This window comes from Dipodomys spectabilis, unplaced genomic scaffold (assembly GCF_019054845.1).
Source record: "Dipodomys spectabilis isolate Male_0828 unplaced genomic scaffold, ASM1905484v1 ptg000173l, whole genome shotgun sequence".
Classification (NCBI taxonomy): domain Eukaryota; kingdom Metazoa; phylum Chordata; class Mammalia; order Rodentia; family Heteromyidae; genus Dipodomys; species Dipodomys spectabilis.
In genome coordinates, this window is record NW_024870850.1 from 1,034,944 (window position 1) to 1,062,482 (window position 27,539).

Sequence of the window (27,539 nt, forward strand, 5' to 3'; positions counted from 1 at the left end):
TTAGGAGCCCCTGATACCAGCGGCCACCTCATCCTTCTCCCTCGAGAAATGGACTTGAAGGCCAGGACCACAATCAATCACTGTTTTGGCCAACACTGTGGAAACAGCCACAGTGAAGACAAGTCCAAATATGATCTGCTCCAGGGTGCAGGTGACTGTGTTGGGACGGCCAATGAAGAGCAAGGTACAGAGGAAACAGAAGATGAGAGAGATCCGCAAGGTGTAGCTGAGAGTCCGGTTATTGGTCTTGACAGTGGCGGTGTCTTGGTGTTTGACAAATATCCCAAGAACAGCAGCAGTTAGCATAGAGAAGCAGAGAGCCATGCAGGCCAGATCCATGCCTAAGGGATCTCCAAAAGCCAAGAAACTTGCATCGTCTCAGGAGGCACTGGTTTCTCTGTGTGTTGGCATGCTGATGTTCTGCACACTTCACACAGTGCTCCATATCTGGTGGAAGGTGTAAATTCATTAGTTTTTGTTGTGAACTTCTTTTACTTCAAGAAATTAGGAAATTGATAATATTACATGTAATCCTACCATGTCATTATTAAATATCATAAATACACTTTTATTTCTTTTCTAAACCATAACCTCCTTCCATTTCTGTCTTCTTTTTTATTCTGGCTTTTTTCTTCAACTCTTTATTTCCTTCAATGATTATCACATGTTTTGGTAATGTGCCACTTGGGGCATTCTTATCTCCTAACAACAACTTCCTACACTTTGTGGTAACTCTTATTAACAGTTAAAACTGTGCCCAGTGTTCCAATCCAATTCAAAATTGTAAATAATACAGCTTACCTTTTTGACATGTGTTTGTAAAACATTAATTTTATTCCTGTTCCATTTCCTTGAATTTATGTCATTCAATTTTTCTCTCCACCTCATTTGTGTAGCAGAGAAACCACTCTTGGACAGGTTAAAGTCACATGTGCTTCTTAAGGGGAATCCACCTTTCTGAATACTTATTCTGTACAACAAGCAGTTCTTTTTTCGTTTTAACTTTTCTGTCAGTTGTGGGGCTTGAACTGTGGGCTTGGTCACTGTCCCTGCACACTTCATCTCAAGGCAAGCACTCTACCGCTTGAGCCACAGCACCCCTTCCAGTTTTCTAGTGGAAACTTCCTTGCCAAGGCTGGCTTTGAACCATGATCCTCAGATCTCAGCCTCCTGAGTAGTTAGGATTATAGGCATGAGCCACTGGAGCCCAGCTCCCTTGTTGTTTTTTTGGTAATACATTTTTTTAATTGTAAAGATACTGTACAGAGAAGTCACAGTTACATGAGTAAGGTAATGAATATGTTCCTATCTAGCATTGTTTTTCCCCTATCATCCCTTCCCACCCCCCAGTCACAGTCCGAAGCAGAGAGAAATAAAGATGTGGAAGATATATGTTTCCTGTGTGAAAAATTGCAAATTTTAATGTAAGCACGGTCATAATACGAGTTGTGTTTGCTTTCATGTTTGGGTTTCCACTTAACTATTCATGATAAGAGGAATTTCTGGAACTAAGTTAGCCTGTAATAGAGTAGAAAATATTACTAAAATATGTAATTCAAGGCCATGATCTATTACATTTCAACAAGCAATACTATCACTTGTCAAAATTAAGTTACTAACAGAGCAAAGGAAAAACTGCTGTGAAATCATAATGTCCAAGTTTTTCATTGACTTGGTTGGTTGAAGAAAACTGAGGAGAGACGACAAATTTCTTTGTAAGTCACAGACTTACATGTGTCATTAGCAATCTCATTCTCTGGGCAAGGGGTACAATCAAAGCAATAGGCAGCCTGTCCATCATGAGGAGACTTCCTGAATCCAGGCCCACAACTCTCACTGCAGACAGAGCGAGGAGTCTGAGGAAAATCAAGTATGCCAGTAGCTCTTCAAACATACATAGCTAGTGCTCCAAAAAATCCATTGTTTTAAAGAATCAAATTATTATGCACAGTGCTTCTATGTAACTAAGTGCAGTCAAATAATTGAATTGTGTTATCAATTCCCATCATTCCTAAGGAATTATGTGCTACAACCTTGATTTCTAGCCTGTTGAAATATACAACCATGTGGGATCTTTGAAAGGGTGAAACCTATGACGAGGAAGTAAGTCCCAGTTTACAACCCTACAGAACTTTCTTAAATTCATGTCATTCTATGTTGTCTCCAACTCATCTGTGACATGGGCAAAAGCCAGGATGATCACTTCCATTTTATAGGCCCAACATATTTTCCTCTTAGGTTTCCAGTGGCCATGAAGAATGAATCTTGATACAGGTGCCTTCAATGATTCTTTTCAGCAAAGATGCCTAAATAGCAGGTTAACTAACCATTGAATGAAACCTCTACACTTGGAAACACAACAAAGTTTTGCATCACATAAAGTGATACTTCGGGTACTTTACAACAATGTAGGAAAACTTGTAGAAAAATACTGTCTATAATTTATGACAATATTCTGAATCAAGAAATAGTATTCAATTTTTCAAAATTTTAATCCTGGGGCTTGAACTGAAGATTTATTTTGAGCATTCTTTGCCTAAGGTTATCATTCCACTAGTCGAGTCACAGCTCCACTTCCAGATTTTTGGTGGTTAATTGGATATAAGAGTCTTACAGGCTTATCTGCTTGTCCAGATGTAAACTATGATACCTTTATCTCAGCTCTCTGAGTAGCTTGGATTTTAGGAGAAAGTTGTTGGCATTCAGCCAGGCATGAATTCAAAAGTCAACTTTTTCTTCAATATATGTTCTTAAAATCATTATGATTACAGCCAACGCACCTCTGTAGATCCTATGGCCCACTCTAACGTATCTTCAGATAAAGACAGTTGATTACCATGGAGAACATATGGAGAAAACTTTCCTATTTTCACCTCCAGTTGAAGACCTTCTGGAAAATTCCAAATGTTCAGAATGTCATACTCTGGCTCCAATTTCCTTTTCTCATCTAAAATCACTTGCTCTCCAACAGGATTGGAAAAAATGTGTGTTCCTCAGAACATGGAGCAGCTGAAGAGATACATTAGGTTATGAGGAAGTACATCCCAGACATAGGCAGAAAATTTGAATGCAGAAAAGCTCCAAAGCAACAAAGAAATAATCTTATAAATGTGTTAGAAACAATCGCATGAAAGAAAATACAACATTTGAATAATTTATGGAGGGGAAGGGGAAAAACAAATCGTTTAAATAGGGATTCAGTTGGACCCATTGCAACAATGAGAAGTACAAGTCGTTATGTTGAAAACGAACTTTACAACTTTGGTGCGGGGGGGGGGGGGGGTGGGGGGGGGGTGGGCAGAGGGGCGGGTAGGATTGGGTGGGGGGGTGGGAGGAGGATGGGAAGGTGGGAAGGGATGGGAAGAGGAAACAAAGGAGGAGGCTACAATGCTTGATAAGAAATGTACTCATTATCTTACCCATGTAATTGTAACCTCTCTGTTCAGTATTTTCACAATAAAAAAGAAAAGAAAAGCTCCAGGGGAGGGAGGGAAGGGATAGTAGGAGAAAAACAAAAGACAGGATAATAATGCTGGACAAGAAATGTACTAATTAGCTTTTTGAAGTAACTGTAACCTCTCTCTACATCGTGTTTACAAGTAAAGAATTCTTTAAAAAGAAAAGCTCCTTATCGCCATTAATATCTCATTATGAATTCAAGAATAGCCCCAAAAACTACTGCCGGACTCCCCCTCCTCCAAATCTATGGAGGAATAAAAGTAATCTTTCTGATTCTTTGTCACTCCTAAAAGGAGTACAAGCCTTTTTTCAAAAGAAACCAATATGACATAGTCATGAATGTGACAATTTTTCCTAGCTACAGTTTAACACAAGCACATTTTTTATGAATGTGTATAGTTTGAACGTGCCAAAAATTTCAATTAAATTTTTATTTTAAAAATACCGTACAGAGGGGTTACAATTACATAAGCAAAATAATGAGTACATTTCTTATCAAGCATTGTTGCCTCCTCCTTTGTTTCCCCTTAGCATCCCTGCCCTCCCATCTCACCCCAAAAAATCATACACCAAGATGAAACAAGATTCATTTCAGGGATGCAAAGCTGGTTCAACACAAGCAAATCAATTAATATAATTCATCACATCAACAAGAGCAAGAATGAGAACCACGTGGTTATCACAATAGATGCAGAAAAAGCATTTGACAAGATCCATCACCTCTTTATGATGAAGGTTCTGGAAAAACTAGGAATCCAGGGAACATTCCTCAACACAATAAAGTCTGTATATGACAAACTAATAGCCAGCATTATACTTAATGGTGAAAAACTAAAGCCATTTTCTCTTTACTCAGGAATGAGACAAGGATATCCACTCTCTCCACTTCTCTTCAATTTAGTATTAAAATGCCTAGCTACAGCAATAAGACAAGAAACAAACATAAAAGGGATACAAATAGGTAAAGATGAAGTAAAACTCTCCCTCTTTGCAGATGACATGACCTTGTATTTAAAGAATCCCACAGACTCCATATCCAACCTACTCAAGCTGATTCAAAATTTTGGCAAAGTAGCAGGGTATAAAATTAACCCTCAAAAATTAGTGGATTTTCTGTATGCCAACAACGAGAAAAGCGTGGCTGAAATCAGGAAAGTCACTTCATTCGTAACAATCCCACAAAAAATAAAATATCTAGGAATTAAGTAACCAAAGAAGTGAAGGACCTCTATGATGAAAACTTTAAAAACCTGAAAAAGGAAATCAAAACAGGACATAGAAAGTGGCAAAAACTCCCTTGATCCTGGATTGGAAAGATCAACATCGTGAAAATAGCAATATTTCTCAAGGCTATCTACAAAGTCAATGTGATATCTACTAATATTCCAACTTCATTCTTCAAGGAAATAGAAGAGGCAATCCAAAAATTCATATGGAATAATAAAGACCCTGAATACAATAATGATCCTTAACAGAAAGAACAGTGCTGGAGGGATATTAATACCAAATTTTAATATCCAGTACAAAGCCACAGGACCAATGGATTAGAATTGAAAACCCAGAAATGAACCTACAGACCTATATCCATATAATCTTCGATAAGGGAGCTAAAAAAATAAAATGGAAGAAAGATAGTTTCTTCAGTAAATGGTGCTGGCAAAATTGGTTAATCACTTGTAGAAAAGTAAAGCTAGATCCTTATATATCACCCTGCACCAGAATCAACTCCAAATGGATCAAAGACCTCAGAGTCAAAGCTGACACTCTGAAAACATTACAGGATGCAATAGAAGAAACCCTAGGTCTCCTTGGCACAGGCTAAAATTTTTTTCATAGAGACCCAGAAACACAACAAATCAAAGAAAGGTTGGACAAATGGGATTGCATGAAATTGCAAAGCTTATGCATGGCAAAGGATATAGCTAGCAAGATCAATAGAAAGCCCACAGATTGGGAGAAGATCTTCACTAGCCATAAAACAGACAAGGGTCTCGTATCTAAAATATACATAGAACTCAAAAAATTAAATCACCCAACAACAATTCCTCAAAGAAACAACTGCCCAATAAATAAGTGGGTTAAAGACTTAAAGAGAAACTTCTCTGAAGAAGAAAGAAGGATGGCTAATAGACACATGAAGAAATGCTCAAGCTCCCTAGCTATAAAAGAAATGCAAATCAAAACAACTCTGAAATACCACCTCATCCCAGTTAGAATGGCTATAATCAAGAACTCTAATAACAACAGATGCTGGAGGGGATGTGGACAGAAGGGAACCTCACTGCATTGTTGGTGGGAGTGTAAACTTGTTCAACCACTTTGGAAAGCAGTATGGAGGTTCCCTAAAAGACTCCACATAGAGCTCCACTACAACCTAGCAATCCCAGTTTTGGGCATTTACCCAAATGCTCAGAAACAAGACCACACTAAAGCTACCAGCACGACTATGTTTATTGCAGCATTATTTACTATAGCTAAGATATGGAACCAACCGAGATGCCCCTCAGTAGATGAATGGATCAAGAAAATGTGGTATATATACACAATGGAATTCTATGCCTCCATCAGAATGAATGACATTGCCCCATTTGTTAGGAAATGGAAAGGCTTGGAAAAAATTATATTAAGGGAAGTAAGCCAGGCCCAAAGAAACATAGGTCCCATGGTTTCCCTTATTTGCAATAACTAGTATATCTGAGGATGAGCAGAACAGCAATGAAGTCATGCAACAAAAAAAAAAGAGAGAGAAAAAAGTGAAAAGAATAATAAAAAAAGACCAAAAGTTCTAAAGAGATTTAAAAACACACACACACACACACACACACACACCTACATCTAAAATAAAAATTATGAAAGAAAAAAAGATTAATAGAAAACAATTTAAAAAAACCAAAAATTCAAAATTAAAACATTTATAAGATTATTTCTTTGTTGCTTTGTATGTCCCTCCTCCACAGTATAACCCCTGCTTTCGCTGTATTTGATGTCTGTATAATTTGTGTAGGGAAAGGGGAAAAAAACAAAATGTTTAAATAGGGATACAGGTAGACCCATTTCAACAATGAAATGTAGAAGTCGTTATGTTGAAAACGAACTTTACCACTTTGGTGGGGAGGGGAAGCAGGGAGGATTGGGCGGGGGGTGGGGGGGAGGGAAGATGGGAAGGGATGGGAAGGGGAAACAAAGGAGGAGGCTAAATTCTTGATAAGAAATGTACTCATTATCTTGCCCATGTAATTGTAACCGCTCTGTACAGTATTTTCATAAAAAATAAAAAATAAAAAAAAATTTAAGAATGGTTCAAAAAAGGAGTTCTTTAATTTTTTTTGGTGGAGGGTGCGGGGAATTGGAAGATCCTGTATCTCCACTGTGTCTCTAACCAGTCTCTTGATGAAGTCTGTGGTTTTTCTTTTGGTGTTTTGTTTTCCTGTGGCTTGATTCGTTTCTTAAGTCAGTTTGTGTGAGTAGGCCGAAAAATGCTCTGTGTTACCAAGGATTTTGTGATCCTCCTTCCAGGCTAGTTCAGTGGGAGTGAGATCTGCTTTGAGTATCACAAAAGAGGGAGATGGCTCTTTCCTCTAATTTGGAGATGCTGTGACGTAGTTAGGTTCTGGGTAGGATTAGGGCGTTTCAGCAAACAGTAGCTTTTTCTTGAGGGGCTAGCTCCTGAGACACTCACAGAGCCCAGCCTGGAGCCATTCTCAGGGTTTATGTTTATTGAATTTCAATTGATTGTCTAGGCTGGTGTAGGGAGGGATAGCCTCTGGCTCTGTTTACCCAGTGAAGAAAGTCACTCCTCTGGGGTGGAGTGTCCTTTGCCTGGGCTGGGTGACTTTCCCCTGAGTGAGCTGAGCCTGGCAGGTCAGGTCAGGTTCCTGTGATCTGCTAAATGACTCTTGTTTTCTTCCAAGGCCTAAGTTGGACCTAGCTGCTCAGCTGGGCCTTTGTCAGTATCAAAGGTGGAGATCTCTGGTGGTGGGAGAGGGGCAGCCTTCCCTCCTCTGGTCTCTGAGAAGGAGTGAGGATATCAGGGTTCTACTCACAGCGCCTTGGTTCCTGGGCTGTCTCTGGTGTGCGATCTGCAGGAGGAAGATACCTGCTCCTTGTCATTTCTTGCTGGTGTTGAGTAGAATCCTCTTCCCTGCTGATCTGGTGCCTTTGTCCTGGACTCTCTCTGTTGTAGGTATGGTGGCTACAGCTGCCATTGCCCCCACAGCTGCTGCACCCGAGGCTACCAGCAAGTGCTCAGACCTGTCTCCTCCTGGGTTTTCCCTCTCTGTCCAAACTCTCTGTATTGTGATCAAACTTGGTGTGATTCTCTAGGCTAGGACTGCTCACTGGAACCCTCAAACTTCTCCTAGACATATACTCGTTATTGCACATAAGGGAAACCTTAGGACGTATGTTGCTTTGGTTCTGGGTTACTTCACTTAATGTAATTCTTTCCAAGTCTATCCATTTCCTAACAAATGTGGCAATGTCATTCTTTCTGATGGAGGCATAGAATTCCATGTATTTATATACCACATATTTTTTTATCCATTCATCTACTGAGGGGCATCTGGGTTGGTTCCATATCTTAGCTATGGTAAATAATGCTGCAATAAACATAGTTGTGCTGGTAGCTTTAGAGTGGTCTTGTTTGTGATCATTTGGGTAAATGCCCAAAAGTGGGATTTCTGGGTCATAGGGAAGCTCTATGTGGAGTCTTTTGAGGAACTTCCATACTGCTTTCCAGAGTGGTTGAACAAGTTTACACTCCCAGCAACAGTGCAGTAGTGTTACCTTTTGACCATATCCCCTCCTGAGTATGTTATTAGATTTCTTTTTTGAAAATGTATTTTATTGTAAATATGCTGTAAGAGTGCTTACAGTTAACTACATGAGCAAGACAATGAGTACATTTCTTGTCGAGCATTATTATCACTTCCCTGATTATAGCCATTCTAAGTGGGGTGTGATGGAATTTCAATATTGTTGTTGTTTAAATATTTTTATTGTAAAGATACTGTACAGAGGGGTTACACTTATATGAGTAAGGTAATGAGTATATTTCCTATCTAGCATTGTTATTCCCTCCTTTGTTTGTTCCCTACCATCCATTCCTATGCCACTGCCCCACCTCCTCCCTACCTACCCGAAATTGTAAAGTTCTTTTTCAACACAGTGTCTTTGTCCATCTCATTGCTACAAAAGGTCAACCTGTATCCTCATTTCAGCATTTTGTTATTTCCCTTCCCCTCCCCAAATTAGAAAAATGTATATACAAGATGCAGGTCACCAGAATCAAATACAATGGAAACAGGGGTTTTACCATGAGGGAAGAATATACAAAAGAAATAAAAAAAAAATCACATAATACATTTTAAACAACAGTGACAAGGAAAAAGCCTCGTGTCGCTATCTTGAGGTTAATTTTGCTAAGCATCATCTTATATGGCCATATTTACATAGCTTTTCAACTTTTCTGCTTGTCTTGTAAGATTATCCTAGATGTATACTAGTTACTACAAATAAATGAAACCATGGGACCTATGTTTTGTTGGGTCTGGCTTGCTTCACTTAATATAATTTTTCCCGTCTTTCCATTTCTTAACAAATGGGGCAGTGTCATTCATTCCAGTGGAGGCACAGAATTCCATTATATATATACACACACATATATGTACATATTATACATATGTATATGTATAATGTATACTACATTATACATGTATATAATATGTACATATTATACATATGTATGTGTATTATACATTATACATTATATGTATAATATATTATACATATACATATGTACAATATGTACATATATGTGTGTATACATATACCACATTTTCTTGATCCATTCATCTACTGAGTGGCATCTGGGTAGCTCCATATCTTAGCTATGGTGAACAATTCTGCAATAATCATATTTGTGCTTGTAGTTTTAGTTTGGGCCTTGTTTGTGATCATTTGGGTAAATGCCCAGAAGTGGGATTGCTGGGTAATAGAAGTCTAGGTGTAGTCTTTTGAAGAATCTACATACTGCTTTCCATAGTGGTTGAAGAAGTTTACACTCCCACCAACAGTGCAGTAAGGTTCCCTTTTGGAAACATCCCCTCGAGCATCTGTTTTTACTAGATTTCTTGATTATAACCATTCTAACTAGTGTGAGGTGGAATCTTGATGTTTTGATTTTGATATTTTATGGTCAGAGAGGTTGTGCATTTCTTTGTGTGTCTATTGGATATTATTATTTCTTCTTTAGAGAAGTCTCTCTTTAAATGTTTAGCCCACTTATTAATGGGGTGCTTGTCTCTTTGAAGATTTTGGGGTATTTTTGGATTTAATTTTTTGAGTTCCAAATATATTTTAGTTATGAATCCCGGGTCTGTTGTCTGCCTAGTGAAGATCTTCTCCCAGTCTGTGCACTTTCTGTTGATCTTGCTAACTATATCCTTTGCCATGCAGAAGCTCTGTAGTTTCATACAATCCCATTTGTCCAACAGTTCTTTGATGTGTGTGTTTCTCTAAAGTCTGTTCTTGTGCCAGTACCAAGCCATTTCAATTACTATGGCTTTGTAGTAGAGTTTGAAGTTTGGTATTGATATTTCTCCAGCACTCTTCTTTCTGCTAAGCATTAGTTTGACTATTTGGGATCTTTCATTGTTACATATGAATTTTTGGTTTGCTTCTTCTATTTCATTGAAGAATGAGTTTGGGATATTGATGGGTATTGCATTGAAGTTGTAGACAGCCTTTGGCAGTATTGCCATTTTCATGATGTAGATCCTCCCAATCCAGAGCATGGGAAGTTTTTCTACTTCCTGAGTTCTGCTTTACAGTTTTCTGACTTTTATCCAGTTTTATCACCCTTGAGTGTGCATATTTATGAGTGGGCATGGGGGACTCCTTTGTCAAACTGATTTTGAGGTCATCTGATCTGTGTTGTTGGCTTTAATTGTTTTAGTTTGGGCAAGTACAACGCTGAGTATGTGAGTAGGTCTCTCTATTAATTTGTGTTGTAATCACTCCTGCATTACTCTTTTTGCTTCAGATCGCTTTGGTTTTGGTTTTTTTTTTAATGCTTTTGTATGATTTTTTGGACTGAATTTTCAGTTTTATGAAGAGTGACTTTGTGATTTCTTATAAGGATTGCTTTAAATCTATATATCCTTTTGGGTGATACAGATGTTTTCACAATATTCCTTTTCCCAAACCATGACCAATGGAGATAATTTATTTCTTTGTATGTGTTGCTTTCTTGGATTTCTTGGCAGATGTCTTTCAATTCCTTGGTTAGTTTATTCCTAGGTATTTCAGATACTTTGTGTTGGGAAGTGGAAGTTGATGATTTTCCTGACTTCTTCCTCAGTCTGGTGCTTGCTATTTTGTAGACTTGGCTGAATGTGTTTAACTTGATTTTGTGATTATTTTTTAAAATAGCACAATTTTCAGTCCATTTCTTGAAAGTGACAGTTTTACGGCATTGGATGACATTTGATAGATTTTACTGCCAAATTGAATCTATTAGCACCCATTTTCCAGCATAGAAGCTCAATGTGATCTTCAATGAAGGTTTTAGAGGTCTGAGCCCTTAGCCCCCCAGACTCACACAGCTTTTGCCAGGCAGAAATTCATTAGTTTAAGGCAATCACATTTATCTGGCCTTTCTTTGATTTGTTGTGTTTCTGGACCTTTACTTAAATTTTGACCTGTGCCAAAAAAACCTATTGTTTCCCTTAGCACTTCTGGTAATATTGTACAAAAATCTGGTTTGACATTGAGGTCTTTGATCCATTTGGAATTGGCTCTAGTACAAGGTGATACATAAGGATCCAACTTCAGATTTCTGCATGTGTATAGTCAATTCTTCTAGCATCATGTGTTGAAGAGGCTGTCTTATTGTTTACTCTCTTATCAGAGTTTAGGTGGCCATAGGTCTTTTTGATTGAGCTAGTCAATATATGTTGTTTAATTGGAGATTTAAGTTCATTAATATTGATAGTTAGGACTGAGTAGTTCCTGCCATGTTATCCATTTTCTTAAGTGCTATGCCCTCTCCTTTCTTACTATATTTATCGGGTTCTCTGATATGGTTTTCTCTGTCAATATTGTGTTCTTGTTGGTTTTCTATATGCAGAATGTCTGAGTATTTTTTTGTAATTCTGGTTTGGTGGAGATCAATTGTTTCCATTTTTCTTGTTGTGGATGGTTTTTATTTGTCACCAACCAGATGCAAGCACGCTAGGTCTGGACCAAGAGTCTGCCAGTCCAGGGCCACACCCCTACCTCTATGGGAAGTAGAAACTAGCTGGGGACAAGTAAGATGCCAGCCTAGGATACAAGTGAAGACAATCTCCTGCAGCAGCCCGTGGGAGCCCGTCCCTTCTGAGGCCAACATCTGCCAACCAAGGACTGGTGCAGAGACAATCTCCCATTAAAGCATAGTGGGGACCAGTGCCTTCCTTCCCAGATATCAAGTGATATCTGGGTGCTGGAAGGCTGCTCCCGGTCCCTCAAGAAATAGATGCCAATTCATGACCAGGGGCATACTGAGTAACCCCCAGTAGGCATCAGCCTACCCCAGACACATACCAGACCAAACACTAGTCGGCTATGCCCCACATACTGCAAACATAGTCCAGAATTCCAATCCATTTTTACATTCCTATCATAGCTGTTATTTCATGCATGCACCACTGTGGACACTAACACTAAGATGTTAGTGCCTGATTGGAACTCGGATTCCTTCCATCTCTACTTCTTACAGAGCTGAGATGACAGATTTCTGCCATCCTACCTAAAAAATTTTTGCCTCTCCTGGGTTCAGACAAGGCTCTTCACATTCTTACTATGATTATAGATGTTCTTGATTGCTTTTGGATTAGGATTGTTTTTCTGTTCCTGCAAAAAATATGCCCAGCAATTTTCAGGGAAATAGCATTAAATCTGTAGGCACTTCTGGGAACATATCCACATTCATAGTTTTAATCCTGCCAGTTTGTGCACATAAGAATTCTTTCTGTTTTCTGTTTTTCCAATTTCTAACTTCAAAGCTTTAACATTCAGTGTAGAGGTCTTTTACAGAACCTCCATTAGGCTTTGAATCCTATATTCATTTTGTAAATCTGACAGTTCAATTATGAGTTTGTGTTTACTTTACTTAATGGATTAAAAATTAACTTTAGTCTGGCGTGGGGGCTTAGGCTTGTAATCCTAAATACTCAGGAGGCTGAGATATGAGGATCACGTTTCAAAGCCAGCCAGGGCAAGAAAGTCCGTGAGACTCTTTTTTTTTTTTTTGGCTGGTCCTGGGGCTTGAACTCTGGGCTTGGGTGCTATCCCTCAGTTCTTCAGCTCAAGGCGAGTGCTTTACTGCTTGACCCACAGGACCACTTCTGGTTTTCTAGTGATTTATTGGATATAAAAGTCTAACAGACTTTCCTTGCCCAGGCTGGCTTTGAACCATGATCCTCAGATCTCAGCCTCCTGAGTAGTAGGATTACAGACGTGAGCCACCAGGGCCTGGCTTTCCATGAGACTCTTATCTCTAATAAAACACCAGAAAACCACATGTGGCACTGTGGCTCAAATGGTAGAGTGCTCCTCTTGAGCTGAAGAGCTGAGCAACAATGCCCAGGCCCATAGTTCAAGCCCCACAAACAAAAACAAAAAAATTAAATTTAGGTCAAACAGACCAAAGAGAAGTTATTTTTTCCAACTGTAAGGAGACTAACTTTTAAATTTAACTTTTGTATTACTTTAAATTTTCAAGTGTATATGGTAAATATGGATTTCATTATGATAGTTTTATAGGGCATATGAAGTCTAATGCATCTTTATCCATTACTTTTATTTCCTCTAAAACATAAAATTATCCTAATGACCTGCAGTATTTTATTTTCATACATGCATACAAAATCTCTAATATTCCCTGTTTAAATGATTTGTTTTTACCCTTCCCCTCCACAAATTATACCAACATCAAATACAGTGAAAGCAGGGGTTATACCGTGGGGAAGGGACCTACAAAGCAATAAAGAAATCATCTTATAAATATGTTAGAAACAATCCTATGAAAGAAAAAAATTTGAATACTTAACTTGGGGTTCATTTCCCTATTATCAACTTATCTGACCTTTTCTGCTTGACTCAATCATATACTAGTTATTGCAAATAAGGGAAACGATGGGACCTATGTTTCTTTGGACCAGGCTTACTTCACTTAATATAATTTTTTAGACAGGAAATTCTTATACTTGATAATTGAGAAAAATGATTGAGAAAGACAACAGTGACAATAAATGGAGAAGAGGAATAATAAGGTTTATGTCTAAATAAATAGAAAGAACCAAAACTATTCAAGAAAATTTACCACCACTTGTGACTACTACTATTAGGAAAATGAACAATAGATTCTTATTTATTGAAGTAAAAATTTCACAAACTAACATTGCAAAATTATTGTAGATTTGATCAGGCAAATTGTATGCTCATCAAATATATGAGTTTAAGAAAGTTATTTTCTCCTACTACGACTTTTATCCCTGAAACCATGCAGAGTATTTCTATTTGACATTAACATGATGTTGTAACACTTTGGGGCAAAAATGCAGCCTAGGAGCCCTGCCCCAGAGGCCAAGATCGAGAAGACCTCCACAGCCACAATGACCTTCCCTTTGGCACTGTGGTAGACAGGCAGGAAGGTGAGCCACACACTGCAGAACACCAGCATGCTGAAGGTCAGGAACTTGGCTTCATTGAAGGTGTCAGGCAGGTTCCTGGCCAGAAAAGCCAGGGTGAAGCTGGCCAGGGCCAGGGTGCCCAGGTATCCCAGGACACAGTAGAAGGCAGTGAGGGAGCCCTTGTTGCACAGGATGATGATGTGGCCATGTTCAGAGTGTGCATCTGTGTCCACAAAGGGAGGAGAGGTTCCCAGCCAGAGTCCACAGAGGGTCACCTGGATGAGGGTGCAGATGGGGATGATGAAGTTAGGAGCCCGTGAAACCAGCAACAACCTCATCCTTCTCCCTGGGGAAGTGGCCTTGAAGGCCAGGACAACAGTCACCGTTTTGGCCAGCACTGTGGAAACAGCCACAGTGAAGACAACCCCAAATGTGATCTGCTGCAGGATGCAAGTGACGGTGTTGGGATGACCAAGAAAGAGCAAGGAACAGAGGAAACAGAAGATGAGGTTGATGAGCAAGATGTAGCTGAGTGTCCGGTTATTGGCTTTAACAATGGCAGTGTCTTGGTGTTTGACAAACATGCCAAGAACAGCAGCAGTTTGCATAGAGAAGCAGAGAGCCATGCAGGCCAGAGCCATGCCCAAGGGATCTCCAAAACCCAGGAAACTTGCCTCTCTCAGGAGGCACTGACTTCTCTGTGTGTTGGCATACTGATGATCTGCACATTTCACACACTGGCCCATATCTGGTGGGAAGTGTAAACTACCATTAGTTTTTGTTGTGAACTTCTTTTACTTCAGAAAATTAGGAAATTGATGCCTTAGATACAATCCTAGCATGTCATTATCAAGTATCATAAACATATTTTATTTTTTTCTAAACTGTAACCTCCTGCCATTTCCACATTCTTCTTTATTTGGAATTTTTCTTCAACGTTTTATTTCCTTCAGTGATCAAATGTGTTTGTAATGTGCCATTTGGGGCATTCTTATCTCTTAATGATTTTCTACATTTTGTGCTATCACCTACTAATAGTTAGAACTGCCTTGTTTTGAAATCCAGTTGAAAATCATAAATAATACACTTACAATTTTCAACATATCTTTCTAAAACATTAATTTTCTCCCTGTGGCATATCCTTGAATTCATGGCATTCTATTTTTCTTGCCACATCATCTGTGGAGTAGAGAAACCACTCTTGGATGGCTTATAGTCATGCTCACTTCTTAAAGTGAATCCACCTTTCTGAATACTTATTCTGTGTCACAAACTGTTCTAGGGAGAGAAATATAGATGTGAAAGATATATGTTTCCTGTGTGAAAAATTGTAATGTTTTAAATGTAAGCACTGTCTTAACAAAAGTTGTGTTTCCTTTCATGTTAGGGTTTACACTTGTCTTAACCCTTAGTGATACAAGGAATATCTGTAGCTAAGTTTGCCTACAATAGAGTAGAAAATATCACTAAAATATGTAATTCAATGCCATGATCTATCACATTTCAAGTAGCAATACTACCACGTATCAAAATTAAGTTATTAACAGAGAGAAGAAAAAAGGGCTCTGTAATCATAATGCACAAGTTTTGCATTGACTTGGTTGATTGAGGAAAACTGAGGAGAGATGAAAAATGTATTTGTAAGTCATGGACTTACCGGTGTCATTAGCAATCTCATTCTTTGGGCAAGGGGTACAATCAAAGCAACAGGCAGCCTGTCCATCCTGAGGAGACTTCCTGAATCCAGGCCCACAATTCTCACTGCAGACAGAGCGAGGAGTCTGAGGAAAATCAAGTATGCCAGTAACTCTTCAAACTTACATAGCTAACACTCCAAAAATTCCATTGTTTTAAAGAATCAAATTATTACACATAATGTTTTTATGTAACTAAGTGCAGGCAATTAATTGAATTGTGTTATGGATTCCATATCCCATATTTCCTAAGGAATTATGTGCTACAACCATGATTTCTAGCCTGTCGAACTATAGAACCATATGGTATCTTGAAAAGCACGAAACTGATGGTGAGGAAGTAAGTCCTAGTTTACAACTCTACAGAACTTTCTTAAATTCATGTCATTATATATTGTCTTCTACTCATCTGTGATATGAGGGAAAGCCAGGATGATCACTTCCATTTTATAGGCCCAACATATTTTCCTTTTATTTTTCTAGAGGCCATGAAGAATGAATCTTGATACAGGCGCCTTCAATGATTCTTTTCAGCAAAGATTCCTCAATAGCAGGTCAACTAACCATTGAATGAAACCTCTACATATGGAAACACAACAAAGCTATCCACCACATAAAGTGATTCCTCAGGTACTTTACAACAATATAAGAAACCTCGTAGAAAACTCCTGTCTATAACTTATGACAATAACTGAACCAAGAAGTTAGAAGATATTTATTTTTTTTCTTAGTTTTGATCCTGGGGCTTGAGCTCAAGATCTAGGCACTGGCCTTGAACATGTTTTGCTCAAAGTTATCATTCCATTACTTGAGCTACAGCTCCACTTTCAGATTTTTGGTGGTAAATTGGAGATGAGTCTTACAGACTTTCTGGCTTGTCCAGATGTAAACTGTGATACACAGCTCTCTGTGTAGCTAGGATTGTAGGAGAAAGTTGTTGACACTCAGCCAGGTATAAATTGAAAGAATGACTTTTCTTCCATATATGTTCTCAAAAATCATTATGATTAGAGCCAACCTACCTCTGTAGTTCCTATGGCCCACTGTAACATATCTTCAGATAAAGACAGTTGTTTACCATGGAGAGCATATGGAGAAAACTTTCCTATTTTCACCTCCAGTTGAAGACCTTCTGGAAAATTCCAAATGTTCAGAATGTCATACTCTGGCTCCAATTTACTTTTCTGATCTAAAATCACTTGCTCTCCAACAGGATTGGAAAACTGGATGTTCCTCAGAACACGGAGTAGCTGAAGAGATAAATCATGTTATGATGAAGTATATCCCAGAAATAAGGCAGAAAATTTGAATTAAGAAAAGCTCCAGGCGAGGTGGGAGAGGGAAGGGATAGTAGGAGCAAAAAAGGAGAAAGTAAAAATGTTCACAAGAAATGTACTAATTACTTTACTGATGAAAGTATAACCTCTCTGCACAAGAAAAGAATTTTTTAAAAAAGAAAAGTTCCTGTTCTCCTTTAATCTTTTATTCTGAATTTAAGAACAGCACTAACAATTACTGCAGGAACTACAAAAAAACCTATGGATGAATAGAAATAATCTTTCTGAACTCACGTCACTCCAAAAAAAAGTACAATCTTTTTTTTCAAGAGAAACCAATATGACATGGTCATGAATGAGAACATTCTCAGTTGTCTAGTTACAGTTTAACACAAGCACTTTTTTTAATAAATGTGTGTAGTTTGAGCTTGCTAAATTATTTCTAAAATTGAATGAAACTAGATGAAAAAAATATGGAAAATTCCGTTCAGCAGGTCATTCTTTGCTATTTCTAAGGAAATGTATAGGGGAAAACTGAATTTACAATTTTCTAAACATTAGCTATGGAATGTTGAGGATATTTGTACTAATCAAACTCATAAGCTGGCTGCCAGAGGCTCATGGATTTAATTCAAGCTACTCAGGAGACAGATTTGAGCTTCAAATCCAGACTGGGCTTAAAAGTCCATGAAAGTTGTTGCCAATAAACTCTGAAAAAGATAGAAGTATTGGTGTGCCTCAAGTGGTAGAACACTATCCTTGAGCACAAAGAGACCCAGAGACAGCACTCAACCCTAAACTCAAGTCCAGAGGCAGCAATAAAAAAATCAATTTACAAAATCATAGAATACACTTTATTCTTTATACAGTGTTATCTTATCAGCATATGATCCCAGGTTTAGAGTACCTCATAGACATTTAAATGTAAACAAATTCCTGGGTTTGTCAAAAGCATCTGAAATATTTAATTTCATAGAATAAGACATATTTCAGGAAGTGCCTTTGCTAATGGTACATGCCATCCAATATAGATGAAATTACCTGTGCATGGAAAGGCACTATCCCTTTTCTAATTCCCATTGTTTGAACTTCTATATGATGAAGAAGCATTTCATGGAGAGCATGGGCCACAGCATATGCAGAGTTGTATATATTGTAACTGTGTCCAGACATAGTCATGTCAAAAATATGCCCAGGCAACCAATCCAAAGAGGCGTTATGAAGACAATTGTCTCATGCTACACAGTCAGACACAGCAGCTGAGCAATTAAAAGAGAGAAACCACATCCTAGCAAGAAAAATATCTTCTGGGTATTTGGAAGGGTTAACTGCCTTGACAAAATCTGTGAATCCAGAAACATCTGTATGATGGTGTGAAAAAATAAGAGGAACATGCGGTGAACCTAACAAGAAATATCTTCTTTTCCCACTGTGAGTTCATGATACAAACTTTGCCATTTGTTAAAAGTTGCTCAATACCTATTATTAAAATTATTAGTGAATCATTATCACCAAGTATGATGAGGACATTTGCTGATTTATTTATCTCATTATAACCTGCCATGGCTTTGAATATATGTGATATTAATTGGCTTGAGATCACTAGCTCATAGGCTACACAAACTCTGTTCTTGGTCATCTCTTCTTTCAATTCAGCAAGAACCCACAAATCATTCTCATTTTGTAAATTCAACAGTCCCACCCAGTTCCAGCCGAAGTGAAGCAGTAAGGAGACGATGGCTGTGGCTACTGATGTGTCCTTTGGGGCCATCTGATACAGATCTGGAAACTTGTGATGGTCACTCAGGACATGAACAAATGACCCAAAGGTAAGCTGAAGGGAAACAAAATTGGATGCTTTATGTATTAGAGGCTTGCCATTCATCAAAATTTGAGTCTTGATATATGTGAGAAGACAGTTAAAGCATGTAGAATATAGGTTTAATTTTCCTTTAGAAAAATAATTTTCCCTAGATGAGTTGTACAGCATATAAATTTATAAAATGTCTCTTTATCAACTCTTCCCATCTATATCAACCCCACCCACTTCCTGATTTTTCTAATTCCATATATGTACATTGAATATTAAGTTGTTTTCCACACTCATCCATTCCTTATTCCTCTCATGTTTTTCCTCATCCTCATCCACCCATCTCAGAAAAGATATGCTTCAGCTTTCTTGTGTTTCTTTTTTCTACTGTAAGTAGATAGAACACAGGCTGGAGTTCCACCATCATATGTATACTATGCTTTAGTCAGATTGATCAGGTATACATATAAGAGGCTATGTGTGTGTTTCATATTTATTTCATTTTACGTGTTCATATTTTAGCTTTAGCTCTCACATACATGAGAACACATTTCCAATTTCCCAATCTGACCCTGACTTATTTCATTTAATATAATATCTTGTGTGTATGTGTGTGTGTGTGTGTGTGTGTGTGAAAGAGAAAGAGAGAGAGAGAGAGCAACTGCACATACATGCAAGTAGAGGGATACAAACTCATGGCCTCATGCACTTTGGTGGATTTTTCTCTCATGATGAGTCTACCACTTTGAGCCATTAATTCACTTTCTGCTAGTTGCTGGTTAATTGCAGATACAAGTTTCCTGAATAGTCTAAATTACAGGAGTAGCCCATCAGTACCCTGCTCAACATATCTTCACACTGCAAAGTCATTTTCCGTTTCCTAATTCTTTTAAAGAATATTGTTGGTCAGGCTTGCAACAGTAAATCATCTACTTGTCTGCTCTAACTCTTCCGTATCCTTTTTGAAACAATGAAAATATCTATATCTATATATTTATATCTATATCTAAAGATCCTACCATTATTGAGTACTTATTCTTTGATACCACAAAAATTTGATAGGTTCGTAAATCTAGTCTCTTCCTATCATTCTTTTCTAACACATGAAATATTAGACATTTTTATATCCTTTTACCCTCTATTTTCACCTGTGGAAATCTGTAGAGTCCCAGCAATGTTCCAATCTGGTCAGATGTTATTCCTAATGGTCCTGTAAGTACTGCTATAGACCTGCTGTCTCTCATACAGGAGTAGTTTGGAATGTTGTACTTCCCAAAGAGCCAAATGAAGGGATTCTTAAACATAGTCCAAGCTCTAATTTGAACATCATAGACTTCAAATCCCAGAGTCAAGTTAATTAAAAGATGAGGGTTTTTGTTGATCTCCTCAATAGCAAAAGCCAAGGCCAACACAAACTGATAGTTCTTGAAGATAAACCTGCATAATGAGCATAGAAATTGAGGAGTATTTAAAAACTTATGACTTGGGTGCAGTAAATCCTTGTTTCTTTACCAATCAATATGTTAAAACATTACTCTCAGTTAGGTTGTATTTTCTTGTGCTTGTATATATGATTAGGTAATGATATGAAGAGAATATGTCATGAATGAGATTCAGATACTTATTTAATCCAAGAGAGAGTTTGCTTTTTCCCTACTTCTACATGCACCAGAACGGAGAGCTGTTGGCTATTGGATTAGGTTTTAATGAGACAGGAAATATTCTGTTGCCACTGTCTTAGGGCAACTTGCTACACCTGTGCTAAAAATAAATCTTGTGTTTTGAATCATCCAGTTTTTGTTATGTGTTTAGATGGAAGGTCAACCTAACTAATGAATGTTCAATTTAAGAGCAACTTTCAGAAGTAAAATCTTATTTATGGAAGATTCTATTGTAAGCTGTGCTCACAGATCCAGGATATTGAAAAGCTCTTACTGGTATAACAACCAGAACAAGAGCTCAAATGCTAGGTGGGGGAATTGTATTTTTTATGCACCAAAGTAAAAGGGATGCATCCAATTCCAAGGAATTCATTATGGAGAGAGGAACCCATGACATGAGGGTTGAGGAGAGAATTGTAAGCAAGTTTTACATTCAAATCCAGCTCTAGCAACTCCACCTCTATTCCCATTATATTTAGGTTGAGAAACTAAAAAGGATCCAGTAGAGCAAAATAAAGAGGATCAAAGTACTGTTCTTTCTTTCTCTGTGTCCTTTCTGTGAATACCAGGGTGTGTGTGTGTGTGTGTGTGTGTGTGTGTGTGTGTGTGTGTGTAGCACTCGTGCATGTGGGCATATTCTAAAGAAATTAATGTAATGAAATCAACTGGGATTGTTTAAACACAAACAATGAAGTCACATTGGAAATACTAATGAAAGGATTAACCTGCTCAATATATACTGTTGATATATGTGAAATGATCAGAATGAAAACCTATCATGTTTGTGAAGTCTTCTAAATGAAGAAAATAGTGAGCTTGAAGAAAATATAACTGAACAAGTACATTTGGAGGAATACGCATAAGTAAGAATGAAGAAGAATGAAGTTTTGTGAAAAAGGATTTGTTAAAAGTTGACGACAGTAATTTTAAAAAAGCAAAAGTAGATAAAAGTACAAAGCAACAGGCCTAAAGATGAAAGATAATCAAATTTTTGACTATGACATCTACACCAATCTGTCTTATGATCAAGCTCTCACAAGTGAAATACATATAAAGATTCTTTAGACTAGACTAGAAATTGGACCAACACATAGCTGTACCTCTGTTTCCCTAACTGCTACCATCTAATATTTGATAACGTGCCAAAAACAGAGCTTGGAAGATAGATAACCTTTACCCAAATAGTGGTGGCAAAATTGGGTATTTACATGCAGAAATCTGAAGCTAGACACCCATAGAACACCTTGCACCGGACTCATCTCTAAGATCAAAGACCTCAATGTAAGGTAAGATACTGTGCAAATATTACAGGTAGGGGTAAGGGAAATGCTAAGCTATCTATGAATGGGGCTAATCTTTGTATACAATGATCCAGAATGACAACAAATCAAAGAAATCCTGTATAAATGGGATTGTATCAAAGTGAACAGTTTTTGCATAGCAAGGGACATGGCTAACAAGATAAAGAGCCCACAAAATGGGAAAAAATTTCATTCATATTAAAAAAGGCCTCATACTTGAATTATATAGAGAGCTTAAAAAATTACCCCACTCCAAAGAAATGAACTTCAAGTAAAGGAAATAGAAGGCATTTTTATTTGACATGGTTTCTGTCTCTTGTTCGCTTTACCTTTTCTCTTGTTTGATTTTGGGAAAGTATGGGAGGGCTCATAAAGATGGAACAAAGATGAACAAGTACAACAGTGATACTCACTAGACACTATGTGGAAAATGAACTGGCCATTTGTGAGTGAGCACAGGATGGAAAACCTGGGAGAGAGGGATGGAAAGAGAGAAATACCTCAAAAAGAATCATCCTCATTACCCATCACAAACTCATGTAACCATAACCTTCTTGTATATCAAAATTACCTTGCTCATATAACTGTAATGCCTCTGTACAGTATATCTACAATAAAAATATATATTAAAAATAAAAAATAAAACCAGTGTATATAATAAAATAAATGAACAGACCAATCACAAACAATGAGATTGAATTGTTATTAAAAACCCTCCCTTGCTAGGCGCTGGTGGCTCATGCCTGGAATCCTAGCTACACAGGAGGCTGAGATCTGAGAATCATGGTTCAAAGCCAGCCCAGGCAGAAAAGCCCGTGAAACTCTTCTCTCCAATAAATTGCCAGAAAAACAGAAGTGGTGCTGTAGCTCAAGTGCTAGAGCACTATCCTTGAGCTGAATAGCTGAAGGACAGCAATGAGTCCCAAAGTAGACTCATGACTGACAAAAACAAAAAACAAAAACCTCCCTTCCTGAAAAAGCCCAGGAGTTGATGTCTTACAGCCTAATTCCGTAAGCAGAATTATTAATTATTCTCAAACTCTTCAATGAAATAGAAAGTGAGAGAACATTATTCATTCTACAAAGCAAGCACTCTACTTATCCTGAAACCAGATAAGGACACAATGAGAAAAGGGAACTTCAGATCTATCTCCTTGATGAACATTGATGCACAGTTCTCAACAAAATATTTGTAAGTAGAATCCAAACACTAATGAGAAAATTCATATGTTATGAACAAACTGGATTTTTTTTGCAAGGATGCAAATCTGGTTTAACATTTGTAAGTCAGTTAACATATTACAACACATCAACAGAAGCGAGTGCAAGAACCACATGATCATCTTGATCAATGCATTAAAAAGCCTTTGGTAAGATCCAACATTTCTTTGTGATAAAAACTCTGGAGAAGCTAGGAATACTTGGAACATTCCTCAATATAATAAAGGCTCTATATGATAAATCTACACCCAGTATTATGGTCATTGGTGAACAAGTAAAGCAATTTTCCCTAAAAATAGGAACAAGACAAGGAATTTCATTCTCTCCATTCCTCTTCAACATAGTATTGGATTTCCCAGCAATAGCAGTAAGCAAGAGAAAAACATTTAGAGGAACCAAATAGGGAAGCAAGAAGTAAAACCATCCCTTTTTGAAGATGACATTATACTTATAGCCAGGTGTCACTGGCTCATGCCTGTAAGCCTAGCTACTCGGGAGGCTGAGATCTGAGGATAACAGTTCAAACCCAGCCCAGGCCAGAAAGTCTGTGAGACTCTTTTTTTTTCAGGATTGCAAATTAGTTTATTTTATTTTTTATTGTGAAAATACTATGCAGAGAGATTACAATTACATGGGCAAGATAATGAGTGCATTTCTTATCAAGCATTTTAGCCTCCTCCTTTGTTTCCCCTTCCCATCCCTTCTCATCCTCCCCCCGCCCCTCCACCCAATCCTCCCCGCTCCCCCCCCCCACCAAAGTTGTAAAGTTCGTTTTCGACATAACGATTTGTACATTTCATTGTTGCAATGGGTCCACCTGTATCTCTATTTAGACGATTTGTTTTTCTCCTTCCCCTCCACAAATTATACCGACATCAAATACAGTGAAAAGAGGGGTTATCTCCAATAAACCACCAGAAAACTGGAAGTGGTGCTGTGGCTCAAGAGGGCTGAAGGACAGCATCCAGGCCTAGAGTTCAAACCGGTGACAGACCACATAAATAAATAAATAAATAAAAGGTACAGATGCAAATCAGTACCCAAAAAATGTTAAACGATTTTTGCAATCAGGTCACCCATCAACCCAGATAGAAATTGTAGTTTTGGTGATGGTATATAAAAATGAAAGATTGGAGATTCCTCAAGAAATTAAAATGACCTCTACTGGTAGCTTGTGCCTGTAATGCTAACTTAACAGGAGATGAGAGCTAAGGATCCTGAGGCAAAGCCTTCTAGCCAAAAAACTAGAAATGGATATGAAGCTCAAGTGGTAGACTGTCATCTTTCAGAGAAAAAGCCAACCAAGAATGCAAAGCAAGCCAATCACCAGTGGCTCAATTGTAGCTACCTCAGAAAGGTGAAAATGACATAAGAAATGAGAGATATTGGAGAGAAAAAAAGATGTGTGACAAGATATAAAATGTGTTCATAAAAGGGTGTTTGAATATAATCAAAGTATACAACCTGCTGTATGGAACTATAATATGAACCAGGAACTTGGCACAAGATTTTGGGCATTTACCCGAATGATCACAAACAAGACCATACTAAAGCTACCAGCACAAGTATTTTTATTGCAGCATTATTTACCATAGCTAAGATATGGAACCAACCCAGATGTCCCTCAGTAGATGAATGGATCAAGAAAATGTGGTATAATACACAATGGAATTCTATGCCTCCATCAGAAAGAATGACAATGCCCCATTTGTTAGGAAATGGAAAGACTTGGAAAAAATATATTAAGTGAAGTAAGCCAGGCCCAAAGAAACATAGGTCCCATGGTTTCCTTTATTTGCCATAACTAGTATATGTCTGAGAAAGCAGAAATGGTCAGATAAGTTGATGTTAGGTGAAATGAACTCCAAGATAAGAACTCAAATTGTTTTTCTTTCTTGCTATTGTTTCTAACATATTTATAAGATGATTTATAAGATGATTTTTTTGTTGCTTTGTATGTTCCTCCCCCACGGTATAACTCTGTTTTCACTGTATTTGATGTTGCCATAATGTGTGGAGGGGAAGGGAAAAAACAAATTTTAAATAGCGATATAGGCTGACGCAGTGTAAAATGAGATATACAAGATGTTATGTCGAAAAACGAACTTTACGACTTTGGTACTGGGAGTTGCAGGAGGTGGGGATGGGGAGGGGAGATGGGAAGGGATGGGAAGGGGAAACAAAGGAGGAGGCAACAATGCTTGATAAGAAATGTACTCATTACCTTGCTCATGTAATTGTAACCCCTCTGTACAGTATTTTCACCATAAAAAATAAAAAAATAAAAAAGAATATAGTGTATAAAAATTGGTAAACATCACCATTACATCAGTGAGAGTAACTTGAGTCAAATCTCTCCGTTACTCATGTGGAATTGCGGTGCTCTATTTATCTGCAAGAAAAGCTTGGTGGATAAATATTGCTATATGTAGTCAATAGCATACATAAAATGTTACTAACCCAGACCAGACTTTACATCTGTTGATAGTAAAGAAACATTGATTAGCTGAAACATAAGTACTCAATATGCCTATATTAGCACAGTATCTAAATACTCAAATATATTTAGGGAAATTAAGGGAATGAAAATCAGCTGAACTTGGGTAAATAGTGGGGAATACTAATAATAAGATAAAGCAGGCTGTAGTCTCATTGTTTTGTTTTGTTTCGTTTTTTCGATCATGGGACTTAAACTATGGTCCTGGGAGCTGTCCCTGAGCTCTTTAGTTCAAGGCTAGTGCTCTACCACTTGAGCCCCAGAGCCACTTCCGGTTTTCTGGTGGTCATTGTAGATGAAAGTCTTACAGACTTTCCTGCCCAGGCTGGCTTGGAACTGTGATCCTCAGGCCTCAAAGAGCAGCTAGGATTACAGGCATTAGCCACTAGGCCAGCTGCCTGTAGTCTGAAGTACTCAGGAGGCTGAGATCTGAGGATCGTGTTTTGAAGCCAGTTGGGCAGGGATGTCTGTGAGACCCTTATCTCCATTCAACCTTCCAAAAATGCCAGAAGTGGAGCTGTGGCTCAAGTGCTACAGCACTTGCTTTATGCAAAATTGTTCAGGGATAATGCTCAGGCCCTGAGTTCCCAGGGCCAGCACAAAACTAAGAAAGATAAACACACCAGAGACATATAAGATAAGGCCATATATCTTGTAGAGAACAGAAGAGAGTAACTGCTATTCTGGGATCACTGCTCTCAATTGTGGGTAGCTATCTCAGGGTCTTCTTATCACACCAGTCCTTATAAACAAGTGCAAATGATAGACACAATGACATTTTCTCTTGCAATAGGAATTGACAGTTTGCTAGAATTTCTTGAAGTTCTGTAAGTCATTTTCCTTTTCTTTACTTTTTTCCCATACCACCTTTTATTAGTGAGGCTCATTGTGTCAAGAACATGCATGAACACAAGTAAAATAGAACTCACCTTGGGTACACAAAAGTGTGGACACTTAGGCACACTAAGTGATCTTACAATGCTAACCTGCCTGGTAAGTCATAGGTGGTGCAGCATAACTGACATAAAATAATGACACAAGGCTTAGTTTGAAACAGTAACTACTTCTCTACAGTAAAAATGTGTGTGTATGTGTGTGTGACAGTCCATGGGCATAAAATCAGTTCCTGGACAGTGTCCTTAAGCTTTTTTGCTCCAGGCTAACATTCTGTCACTTGAGCCACAGATTCACTTCTGGCTTTTGGCTGGTTAATTGGTGATAAAAGTCTCACAGATGTTCCTGCCTGGCCTGGCTTCAAATACTGATCCTCAGATATCAGCAGCTTGAGTAGTTAACAAGCATGAGCCACCAGGCTACAATAAATTTTATCCATGTTCTCAAAATACAGGTGTTACAAAAGAAAATTTCTCACCCTACTGACGTAGGCAGGAAGAAAATGTGGTTGCAGACTTTTAGGACAGATCTCATACCAGTGATTCTGGGTGATATCACTTCATTTTCTTAAATGACATCTGAAATGGAGCAGATACAGCATGGTGGTGTAAAATGAAGAATTTACTAATATGTAAGGGAGAAGCTACATGGAAGGAAATAGAGTCCTCTCCTACTTGCAGGCATAAAATCACTCAGCAGAAGATGTAAGTCAAAATAATGAAACTGCAGTGCTCCTGGTACAATAGGGTTGGAGGTCAGTGTAGAGGGACAGAGAACATTGATGTGTGCACCCAGAGTTTCCTTAGCCTTTGCCCATCCTCAGAATAAGACAGTAATTGGGAATAAAATGGTAAGTTACCTACCGTGTGTTCTCTTCTGGTCTGGAAGCATAGTTATTGTGATCTATTCCCAAACTGTTCAGAGGGAAAAAACCAGCAATCATCACATCTCCATCCATGTGTGCTTGGTGTTTCATAGTAGAGAAGCAGCTAGTGCCAGCCAAGGACCTGACCAGGAGGGGAAACTGGAGAAGAAGGAATGTGAAAGTCAAA

The 27,539-nt window shown here is 38.1% G+C and overlaps 1 pseudogene; it reads right to left on the reverse strand.

Annotated features, from left to right (window-relative positions):
- On the reverse strand, positions 1 to 27,445 carry LOC122119854 (annotated as a pseudogene).
- Positions 27,446 to 27,539: the final 94 nt, after the last annotated feature.